Here is a 12464-nt window from a genome sequence, read left to right as displayed (position 1 = left end):
TACTGCACAACCAACCCACTCACATGCACACAGCACTCACACTGCCACTAACACTGTGACCGCTGCCTCTGCTTGGATACAGATGTGTCCTCATAAATCTTGCCTCAATGCTAACGTCGGGCACCTTTTTTTTAATGAAAATGCATCTTATTTGCATTGCTATGTGGCTAGGATGCACAAGCTGCTTCTGCTGATTAAAATTATATGCGGCATGCCTATATACTGTGTGAGACTGTGGCTGTATCTGCATATGAAATGCTACACACAGAATATAGGCATGCCGCATATCATTTTAATCAGCAGAAGCTGCTGATGCCCCTAGGCATATCAAATGCCCTAGGCAATTGCCTAGTTTGCCTATGCCTATGGCCGGCTCTGTTCATAATAGTGTAGAGGGGCCATTCACTTGATATTCTTAACCTCTCTATATACACTATTATTAATTGTCTTGCTACATTTGTAGATTGTGCAGAACAACCTTACTTGGTACCTAGATAGATTACAGCTTACTATGGCCGTACAGGTGTTCCTAGGATTGGCAATTCCATTTGTGGATGCTATGTGATAAAAATGTCTTTCCACATAATGGGCTAGTAATATACCTGTGTACTTTTTCTTTGGCTAACGTGTCACACAGTGACCAGTCAAGCGATTATATACAATCTCTTATGTTTTTGGCATTCACGCCTTATATGCCTTTGAACCATAATACTGTAGGTATACAGTGGTTATACCATATATATGTGGAGTGACCGAAAAGGCGAGCTTAATAATTGCGGTCATACCTCACTGGAGATGCCCAATCTCTTCTGACCTTGGAAACTAAGCAGTGAAAGGCCGGGTTAGTAATAGGATGGGAGACCACCTCTGAACACCCTGGTACTGCAATAAATTGGCAGCCTAACAGAGTGTCATTCACACTTTTACCACTTGATACTCGGTTTAACATGACCAATGATTTAATTCTCTGCGTCAATAATGATCCAAAATGGATATCTGCAGAATAAATTATGGTCATACAATACATGAGAGATGATATGCAATGAGGTTATAATTTAAGTATCACAGATACCTATCATTTCGGCATTTCGCACATTGTGATATTGATATCACCAATTATAGAGAATTTATTTTCATATTTTCGCGAAGCTATATATATTTTTTCCACGTATAATTACTCCTAAAAATTTAATTTTAATATTTACCTATTAAAAAGTTCTTATCAGTATTATATATGTTACATTTCCATCCTCTGAATTAGAGTGCTCCCACAAAAGAGTCTACTTTCCAATATTTCTTTTTTGGTTGTTTCGGTTTGATAATTTTTGACTCTAGGGAGCACCACTAAAAGCAACAATTGATAAGTATCAGGATAAACTATCCACATACACATGGTTGCTATATCCAGAAGTAATTCAGTATTAATTCAGTTTTTCAGAGGTTACTATTCGTTCGATTTTGGACTTGTGCGGTTCCCATTAAACTTCCTTCTCTAAAACATACACTGATGGAAACACCCACTGGGTCACCAGTGCATCCACTGCTACTGCTTGAGGGTCTCTCGACCTGGAACAGTATCTCTGAAGCTTCTTGTTGAGACGAGACGCCATCATGTCTATTTGATGTACTCCCCAAAGACTTGTCACCTCTGCGAAGACTTCTTGGTGGAGGCCCCACTCTCCTGGATGGAGATCGTGTCTGCTGAGGAAGTCTGCTTCCCAGTTGTCTACTCCCGGAATGAATATTGCCGACAGAGCTTGTAGATGTTTTTCTGCCCAGCGGAGGATTTTTGTCGCCTCTGCCATTGCCGTTCTGCTTTTTGTTCCGCTGTGCCTGTTTATGTATGCTGTTACATTGTCCGCCTGGATCTGCATGGGACGGTCTTGAAGAAGATGTACCGCTTGTTGAAGGCCGTTGTAAATGGCTCTTAGCTCCAGAACGTTTATGTGAAGGCAGGCTTCCTGTTGTGACCAACGTCCCTTGAAGTTTTCTCCCTGAGAGACTGCTCCCCAGCCTCGGAGACTTGCATCTGTGGTTACTAGGACCCAGTCCTGAATCCCGAACCTGTGTCCCTCTAGCAGGTGAGAGCTGTGCAACCACCACAGGAGCGAAATCCTGGTTTTTGACGACAGGATTATCTTTCTGTTCATGTGTAGGTGTGACCCCGACCACTTGTCCAACAGGTCCCACTGGAATACTCTGGCATGGAACCTGCCAAACTGTATGGCCTCGTAGGCTGCCACCATCTTCCCCAACAACCGAATGCACTGTTGGATCGACACACTTGATGGTTTCAATATCTGTTTTACCATTTTCTGGATTTCCAAAGCCTTTTCCCGCGGAAGAAATACTCTCTGAACTTCTGTGTCCAGAATCATCCCGACGAAAGACAACCTTGTCGTCGGTTCCAACTGTGACTTTGGGTAATTTATGATCCACCCGTGTTGTTGGAGTAGGGATATGGATATGTTTTGTAATAACTGCTCCCTGGATCTCCCCTTCATCAGGAGGTCGTCCAGATAAGGGATTATATTGACTCCTTTCTGACGAAGGAGGACCATCATCTCCGCCATCAACTTGGTGAATACCCTCGGCGCTGTGGAGAGACCGAAAGGTAATGTCTGGAACTGGTAATGGCAATCCTGAATCGCGAATCTCAGATAAGCCTGGTGAGGAGGATAAATGGGAACATGCAGGTAAGCATCCTTTATGTCCACCGACACTAAGTAGTCCCCCTCCTCCAGACTGGCAATCACCGCCCGAAGTGATTCCATCTTGAACTTGAACCTTTTCAGGAAGAAATTCAGATCTTTTAGATTTAGGATCGGTCTGACCGAGCCGTCCGGCTTCGGAACAACAAAGAGGCTTGAATAAAACCCCGCCCTTGTTGTGACAATGGTACCAGGACTATAACCTGGTCTTGACATAATTTTTGGATTGCCGCTGTTACTGCTTCTCTCTCTGGCGGAGAAGCAGGCAAGGTCGATTTGAAAAATCGGCATGGGGGAACATCTTGAAACTCTAGTTTGTATCCCTGGGATACTATTTGCAACACCCAGGGATCCAGGCCAGACAGAATCCAATCCTGGCAGAAGAGCTTGAGACGTGCCCCCACCCGAGCGGCCTCCCGCAAGGGAGTTCCAGCGTCATGCTGGGGATTTGGCAGAATTAGGGGTAGACTTCTGCTCTTGGGAACCTGGAGCCACTGTGGGCTTCTTTCCCCTTTCCCTTCCCGTACCTGCAAAGAAGGGGGAGCCTCTCGCCTTTTTGTATTTATTGGGCCGAAAGGACTGCATTTGCGGGTGATAGGTCTTTTTTGCCAGTGCAGGCGCAGAGGGCAAAAATTTTGACTTACCTGCGGTAGCCGCCGAGACTAACGCATCCAGGCCATCGCCAAATAAGGCCTCACCTTTATATGGGAGAGCCTCCATGTTTATTTTGGAATCTGCATCCGCGTTCCACTGGCGAATCCATAACGCCTGCCTAGCCGATACTGCCATGGTAGCGGCTTGTGAACTCAAGAGTCCAATATCCTTCATTGCTTCCAGCATGTAGTCGGCAGCGTCCTTGATATTCCCTAACTTAAGGAGTATCTCATCTTTATCAATCGTGTCAATTTCTGATGACACACATTCTGACCATTTTTCAATAGCGCGACTCACCCATGCGCAGGCAATAGTGGGCCTGAGAAGTGTACCATTGGTAACATAAATGGATTTCAATGTCGTTTCCATTTTGCGGTCTGCCGGCTCTTTAAAGAAGCCGTGCCAGGAGCAGGGAGAATTACCTTCTTTGTCAACCTGGAAAGTGCACTGTCTAACACAGGGGGTGACTCCCATTTTTTCCTGTCTTCAACCGGGAAAGGATAAGCTATGTGAATCCTTTTGAGAATACTAATTTTTTTATCAGGATTCACCCACATCCCTTCAAACAGAGCATTTAGTTCGTGTGAAGGAGGAAAGGTGACTTTGGATTTCTTTTCCTTACATAAATAAGCTTTCTCCTGAGGTACAGGAGTGCTTTCTGTAACCTCCAACACGTCCCTTATAGCCACAATCATATATTGTATACTTTTTGCCAATTTATGATCTATCTCTCTGGATTCACTATTGTCGACACAAGAATCAGAATCCGTGTCGGTATCAGTGTTTATAACATTTGCAAATGGTCTCTTATGTGACCCAGAGGGGCCGCCCGCATAAGGAATAACAGCATCCTGAAAAATCACATCTTCCACAGATTTTCTCCAGCATGCAGCCTTAGATTCAGACTTATCTAATCTACTTATCTAATCAGATGCATACTGTCACGTAGCTCTTTCACCCATGCAGGCTCTTGGTGTGCCGGTAGCGCCACCACATTACAACTCTGTGTCCCTAAAATGGCTTCCTCCGGGGAGGAACTCCCTGCCTCAGACATGCCTCACACGTGTACACCACACTCACAGACACACTGGGACTTATTTTGGGGACAGACCCACAGTAAAATCTGTCAGAGGGACACAGGATAGGAGCAGCCAGTTCACAAACCCAGCGCCAGTATTGCTTGTAAACACAGTATGTCCACAGCCCAAAAGCGCTTTTAACTAGTAATATACACTATCAAATGCACCACAATCGCTTTGTGCCCCCCCCCCCCCTTTATATCACCCTGTACTTGTCAGAAGTGGAGGAGAGGACCAGCGTGTTCTCTGCAGCCTGAATAGAGAGAGAAAATGGTGCTGAGTAGTGTGCTGGCTGCCTGAGGAAGAAGCTCCGCCCCTCAGTATCCATGACAATATTTATACTGGCGGGGTAGGGCTGTGCCAGCGGCATCTTATTCCCCCTTTTAGCCAGTATGAGGTATTTTTCTTGCTGCCCAGGTCACCCCCCCCCCCCGCGCACCCTGCAGTGCCTGTGTGTGTGGGCAGCAATGGCGCGCCGCGCTCCCGCCAGCCGTGCCGCACCTCAGCCGTCACTTACTTGAGTGAAGATCATTCTTCTCATACTCACCTGTCTTCTGACTTCTGGCTCTGTGAGGGGGGTGACGGCGTGCTGTGGGAGTGAGCATCTAGACACGGCTAGCGTTCAGTTCCCTTCAGGAGCTAATGGTGTCCTGTCAGCCAGAAACAGAGCCATGAAACTCTGAGGAAGTTGGTTCTGTTTCTGCCCCCTCAGTCCCACGAAGCAGGGTGTCTGATGCCAGCAGATCTCCCTGAAAATAAAAAACCTAACATAAGTCTTTTCAGAGAAACTCAGTAGAGCTCCTCAGAGTGCATCCAGTCTGCCTGAGCACATTTCTAAAACTGAGGTCTGGAGGAGGGGCATAGAGGGAGGAGCCAGTTCACACCCAATGAAAAGTCTTTAGAGTGCCCATGTCTCCTGCGGATCCCGTCTATACCCCATGGTCTTGATGTCGTTCCCAGCATCCTCTAGGACGTATGAGAAATAATGCATGGTCACATACCCTCCAACTGTACCTTTTTGGCAGGTACAGTACCTTTTTTTATGGTCTGTACGGATTTTTGGCTCTCCAAACTTCCATTGAAAGTATAGGAAAAGGGGTGTGACCACGCCCCCCTTTACCCCCTTTCCTATTTTGTACTGATTTTTATGTGTCAAATGTTGGAGGGTATGCGGTCATGTGATCTAATGTGACCAATCATGTGAGTGAAATCTGTCTCAATATATAGATACAGCAACCAGGGCAGTCAAGCAGGACATGGCGAACTAGATAGATAGAACGCCTGACTCCATCATCCTCCCCTGGGCTGCATCAAGTGCATACATTAAGTGCATACATTTGGATTTCCAGGTCCTATCTTCCCACCTGAGTCCATGAATTATTATCTGGAAAGCTGTTCTTCTGTGTAGTCCTCCTTTTACCACGGCAGGTTTTGATGAAATCAAATATATTACATGTTTCTACTATTCAATAAGCATGTTGATGTGATGTATTGCCGGTCTTGAAAAAGGTTCGTGATCAAACCGAAACGTCGGCTACAAGGCTTTTGATGACAACAATAAATAATTGATTTTAAGTTCAGTGGACTGATTTTTATTTGCGAGAGTGTACCCTCCACTTCGTGGAACTGCTGCTATTTCGAGTGGACCAGATAATGGTCTATTGGGAGCACCCACCATGTTGGAACTGATGAGATGAGATTGCAGGATTTGCTTGAATATATATATATATATATATATATATATATATATATATACCGCACACATCTGACAAGCTGCCAGATGTGTGCGGTATTTCTATTTTCCTGATGGCGCCGGAGCAATTTTACAACTTCTGAGGGTGAGTGCTGATTCAAGTTTTACATATATATATATATATATATATATATATATAAACCATAGTTGTGGCAGCACTCCTCAATCACAGTGATTACTTGCCTGGTGCCCTCCTAGGTACCTCAATAGCTGTAAAGTCCAAAATAGCAGATAGACGGGCGGCACTCAGAAATGATGACATGCAACAAGCAGGGTATAGCAACGTTTCGAAGTGTCCTGATGAAGAAGTAATACACTTTGAAACGTTGCTATACCCTGCTTGTTGCATGTCATCATTTCTGAGTGCCGCCTGTCTATCTGCTATATATATATATATATATATATATATATATACTGTGCAGGGATGGGATATGCGCAGAGCATGTATACATGAACAGACTGCCTGCGGGACTCCGTAGGACAATGTGTTAACGCAACCTTTGTCCATGAGAAGTATTTTCCTGAATACCAGGGAAGACAATGGAGAAAAAAAATATTGTGTTGATGTTTGCAGAAACAATAGAGCCATTATTTTCTTACATTTGTGCAGCTGTCCTCATACTTATAACCGCTATCTCACTTATTACATAATGTCTCAATCTTATCACAAGCAAGACTGACTTTTGGAAGTGAAAGTAGTGAAATGTGGTAAGAAGTTTTTTTTTAGTTTACACCCAGTCTATTTTACTATATCTATAGTTAACTGGCTTACAGTTAAATTATGTTGTAAGCAGGGGTGTAGGGAGGGTGGAGCGAGTGGAGCTTGAGCTGCAGGCGCTGCTGGGGACAGAAGTCGCCGGCTCCCTGTAACACAGCTGAGAGCCAGGATCTCAGGGTAGGAGGAGATGACTAGAGGAGAGGGAAGGGGTGACCACCACACTGCCTGCATGTTCCATGTCACTGATTGCAGTGCAGAGAGTTCAGTGCAGTGTAGTGTGGTGTGTTGTTAGGGAAGTTGGGAAGTTTGGAGGCTTGTCAGAAGAAGCTTCCTGGCTGTCAGGTAACTGCATTCAGTGATCTGGAACATGCAGGCAGTGTGGTGGCCACCCCTTCCCTTTCCTCAGTCCTTTCCTTCTACCCACGGAGCTGTCCTGCTGCTGCCCACTTGGTGAGAATTAATGTGTGTATACTGTGTTTGTGTATATGTGTGTGTATGTGTTTATGTCTGTGTAGACCTTGTGTTTATGTGTATATGTCTGTTTGTGTGTATATGTCTGTGTTCATATGTGTGTTTATGTGTATACATGTATGTGTGTGTTTATGTGTGTGTATGTATGTATATATATATATATATATATATATGTATACAGAATGTGTGAGTATATGTGTTTATGTATGTCTGTGTTTATATGTATATATATATCTGTCTGTGTATTTGTGTGTGTGTATGTGTATATAGCTGTGTATATGTGTGTGTTTATGTATGTGTGTGTTTATGTATGTCTGTGTATATTTGTATGTTTATGTGTGTGTGTGTGTGTGTGTGTGTGTGTGTGTGTGTGTGTGTGTGTGTGTATATATGAGTGTGTATGTGTGTTTATGTATGTGTGTGTGTGTGTGTGTGTGTGTGTGTGTGTATATGTGTGTATGTATGTGTATATATCTATGTATATGTGTGTGTTTATGTATATCTGTGTGTATATTTGTGTTTGTGTGTGTATATGTGTATATATCTGTGTATATGTGTGTTTATGTATGTCTGTGCCTAACTGTGTGTGAAGAATCTATGTATGTATGTGTGGTGGTGGTGGTGGGTGGGGGCACTGTGACATGACCCTGCTCCGGGTGTCATGTCTCCACGCTACACCTCTGGTTGTAAGTACTTTGACTTTTCTTTGAGCTTCCAGAAAATATCAGTCCCTTATGCCTAGTCTATGAGTTACCAAACGTTTTACATGGTTCTCTACTGAAACCTGGAGCAATTGCAGGGAAGCCCTGTTTTGTCTTTCAGTTAGAGAATGTGCAGAATGTATAGAATGAACTTCCATAAATGGCCATTAATTAAAGGATCATTGCATGAAAAGTCAGTTACAACAAAAAAACCTTCAAAAACAGTTGTCGCCTTGTACTTGGTCCCATTATAGCAGTGATTTTCAACCTTTTTTTAATCGCGGCACACCGAAAAATATTTAAAAATTGCCAAGGCACACCATCAGTTCCCCACAGTAAAAAACAAAACACACACATTGGCCCTCACAGTAAAAAAAAAAATCCACACATACATTGGCCTACACAGAAAAAACAATCACATTGCTCCCCACATAAATCATGTTGCTCCCTACATAAATCCTATTGCTCCACACGTCAATCACATTTCTCCCCACATAAATCCTATTGCTCCCCACATGAATTATTCACATTGTTCCCCCCATAAATCCATAAATTCTTATTCTCCCCACATAAATCCTATTGAAATCCTATTGCTCCCCACAGGAGACATAAAATAACAAATATTATCAGCTGTCCTCCTCCCTGTCCCTCAGTGGCGGGGGTTGTTCATAGTGCGGTTCTGCGAATCCTGAGCAGCGGGCGGTCGGGCAGGTGTGGATGTGGGTTGGCAAGGAAAGCTGTGTATGCAGGCGGGAAATGGAAGATGTGTATGCAGGCAGGTGGGCTGGGTGGTGAGACACGGCGGCCGTGACCTATGATATCACACCGTTTTCAAGGCATAGGTCACGGCCGGAGCACGACTGATCCTCTAAGAAGAGCCTGGGCCAACAGTTCACTCTGAAGGTGGAGGAAGCTGCTCTGGCTCCGCGGCACACCTTGCAACTGGTCGCGGCACACTAGTGTGCCACGGCACACTGGTTGAAAAAGCCTGCATTATAGTGTTAGAATTTGTAATGATAGCTTCATATTTATAGTCAGAACTTATTTGAATTTTTATACAAATGACAACAATTTCATTTAATCACCCATATGCAAATGTCAGATTGTTTCCAACGTCATACAGCACATTTGTGTCTAATATTCTCTGTACATACAGTCTATGTAGATCTTCCATTCTCCAAGTACAGTACGTGGATCCTATTTTACCTGGATACTATTTTACGCTTCTATGAAGTGGACTTGTCTGATGACGCAAATTGCATCATCACATCTCTCGCACCTGTCTCTTGGACCTCCCCTGCCAGACGCTGCTGAGTGAAAGTCCAAAAAGTAGGCAAATGCTGTATGATTTACGTGTCCAGCAGATACCTTTAACAGTTGATCCACACAGGGTGTGTCCACCATACTTTAAAAAAGAAAGTTTGGCATAACTAAAAGGGAAGGATAATATCAGTGAGACGGGAACCGCATGTTTAATTAAATCATTCCAGGTGATGTCACCATGTGGGTGCTTTCTATGCAAAATGCATTCTGCAAGCACTACAAAAGCTCTGCAAAGGCAGCAGTAAATGTTAAACACAGGGTGACACACTGAACCTGGCTGTAGCCAGTGTTTAAACATTGCCTGAAGCATTTGTGAAAAGTATTGAAAGTCTTCATGTCTAATGCTTTTGCATTGGAATCCATTTTTCATTGTGTAGGGGGAGACATAACCATGATGAGATGATTAATTCATTACCCGTGCCATTGTCTATTCTTTGTTTACACGCATTCATTTATTTCCACCCTGTTAGAGTTCTGCTGTGTAACAGAATGTGGACTCTCTAGAAAGCATCACTCGAAACTCTGGTGCACTAGAGCGGCTGTCACCACGGCAACAACAGCTTTACTCTAAATCATTCCTTCTGTCAGAAAGCAGAAACCATTAGCTGTTCCTGTTATTCCTCCTATACAGTTTCATTCATGTTTCCAGAGCTATTAAATACAGCAGTATATAAAGGAAGCCCATTTGATTTCCCTGTGAGCTCCTCAGTGGTAATAACTCTGGCACAGTCACAAGATGCCACTAGACATACTGACTTCACATTCACCCGATGTTTGTCAGGAGACAGGGAGCACTGGAAATCTTTCTGCTTTTCTAGGAAACAATAACATAGGGCTAAACACAGGAAGAGGTATTCATACAGCGTCGTGATCAGTTTTCATAAAGACATATTGTTAAAGATGATATAGTTGTGAACAAAAGCTGACGGGCATGCCAAAGTACTGTAGTGCCAGTTTTAAAAAACTTTACTGGCAACTACCAATGTTTACTGAAATATTATTTATCTCCTGTAACTATGGGGTAAATTTACTGAGATTGGAGTTCTATTTAAGATGGGATGTTGCCCATAGCAACCAATCAGATTCTACGTCTCATTTATCTAGCACCTTCTAGAACAGAGGTTCTCAAACTCGGTCCTCGGGAGCCCACACAGTGCATGTTTTGCAGGTCTCCTCACAGAATCGCAAGTGAAATAATGAGCTCCACCTGTGGACCTTTTAAAATGTGTCGGTGAGTAATTAATACACCTGTGCACCTGCTGGGTTACCTGCAAAACATGCACTGTGTGGGGTCCCGAGGACCGAGTTTGAGAACCTCTGTTCTAGAAGATAATACCTGGAATCTGATTGGTTGCTATGGGCAACATCCCATCTTAAATAGAACTCCCATCTTAGTACATTTACCGCTAGTATCAATAATGAAATTGTCGTCAAATTAGAGGCTCTCATTACATTACCAATAAGCTATTAACATTCAAACAAACAAAAATAACAGCGCTAATCTAAAACATATGTGTACTTTTTATTATTAAATGTAGTTTAAAAGCAATTTATACATATAAATACCAGAATCCTAAGTACCGATTAGACCCGCAAGCATGGGATAATCAACATAATTAGTACAATGCAATCTAGAAAAGCCTTGATGATAATTTAATCCGTGAAGTAATTAGTCACATCACATGAGTGTGGTCACTCTAACCTGACAGTCTCTTCCAGCAATGCTAAGATGATTTAGTAGAAGCCAGTCAATTAGTAGCAGCAATTAGTAGTATTAACAATTTCCACTGAGGCAGATTTATCAGTGGATTCCACGGTTCAAAGCAAGCAATGATGGATTAGTGCGTATTAAAATTGAGCTGTCAGAGATCAATGAAAATGTCCATGCAGCTAATGCATACAACCTGCCTTAGAGATTAAAATTTAACCTTTGTGGTCCGATGTTTTGGTATCTCCCGACTCCTGGTGCATAAATGGCCGTTGACATGGGTCTTATCCGGAGTGTCCAAACACGGGTCCAATTCAGAGCAGGTTATAAAGGCTTAAGCAGGCTTGAACAACCGGTACCGGGTATGGTGAATGGCTCTTACGCGTTTCTCCGCCTGTCACTTATTCAGCGGCTTCCTCAGAGAAATATATCACCATCTCTCCGTGCAGCGTTTAAATAGCGGACAGTCTCCCGCTCATAGGGGCGTCGTACGCATTGTAAGTCTATTCCAAGCCTCGTTTCCAAAAAAGTGAATGAAGCGCATACGTCAGCAGGTTCTCATGTGTTAGTGAGCATCGCTGATTATGTGTCCGTATCTCCCGTCTCAAGTACGGAGACAATCTAGTTTGCATTGATACAATATTAAAGTACTTTAGAAATATGCTACTTAGTTACCAAAGGAAACAGATAATAGTTCGCTGGATTTCCCCTTAATCTTAACATGGTTCGCTTATACGGAGTTGGAGTTTATATTTATAAACATATACAATATAAATAAAACGTATATATATGTAATAGCATAAAATTAATAAAAAATAATAATAACAAAATAATAACTAATGCACACACTAGATACATATTACCAAACATCTACTTGATACTGCCCAAAGATAATAACATAGAGATCCCTGATAATAACAGGGATCTCTATGTTATTATCTTTGGGCAGTACTAATTGGCCCATAATACCTATAATCCCCTGCTTATTGCATTAAATCCTCTCCCTTCAATTTGATTTTATATATATATATATTTATCAATCTAGCCCACTTGGATATAATGGGCTAATGAATATTTTCCTCTATATGCGAAACATCTGAGTGTTATATATAATAATGAATAGACTACGGCGTATGTTGATTTTAAATTAATAATATTTTAAATCACTAAGATATATAAAAATACTGACAAGTAGATGTTTGGTAATATGTATCTAGTGTGTGCATTAGTTATTATTTTGTTATTATTATTTTTTATTAATTTTATGCTATTACATATATATACGTTTTATTTATATTGTATATGTTTATAAATATAAACTCCAACTCCGTATAAGCGAACCATGT

General features: G+C 42.5%; 1 protein-coding gene and 1 pseudogene across 1 annotated transcript in view; both read left to right on the top strand.

Moving 5' to 3' along the window:
* The window catches only part of NRP1 (neuropilin 1), a 179431-nt gene that overhangs the window by 152246 nt on the left and 14721 nt on the right, over positions 1–12464 (top strand). The gene's annotated exons all lie outside the window — the stretch shown is intronic.
* LOC134929837 (5S ribosomal RNA) lies at positions 772–891 on the top strand (annotated as a pseudogene).

Source organism: Pseudophryne corroboree, chromosome 5 (assembly GCF_028390025.1).
Source record: "Pseudophryne corroboree isolate aPseCor3 chromosome 5, aPseCor3.hap2, whole genome shotgun sequence".
In the NCBI taxonomy this organism is placed as follows: Eukaryota; Metazoa; Chordata; class Amphibia; order Anura; family Myobatrachidae; genus Pseudophryne; species Pseudophryne corroboree.
This window is presented reverse-complemented; position numbering and strand designations above follow the sequence as displayed.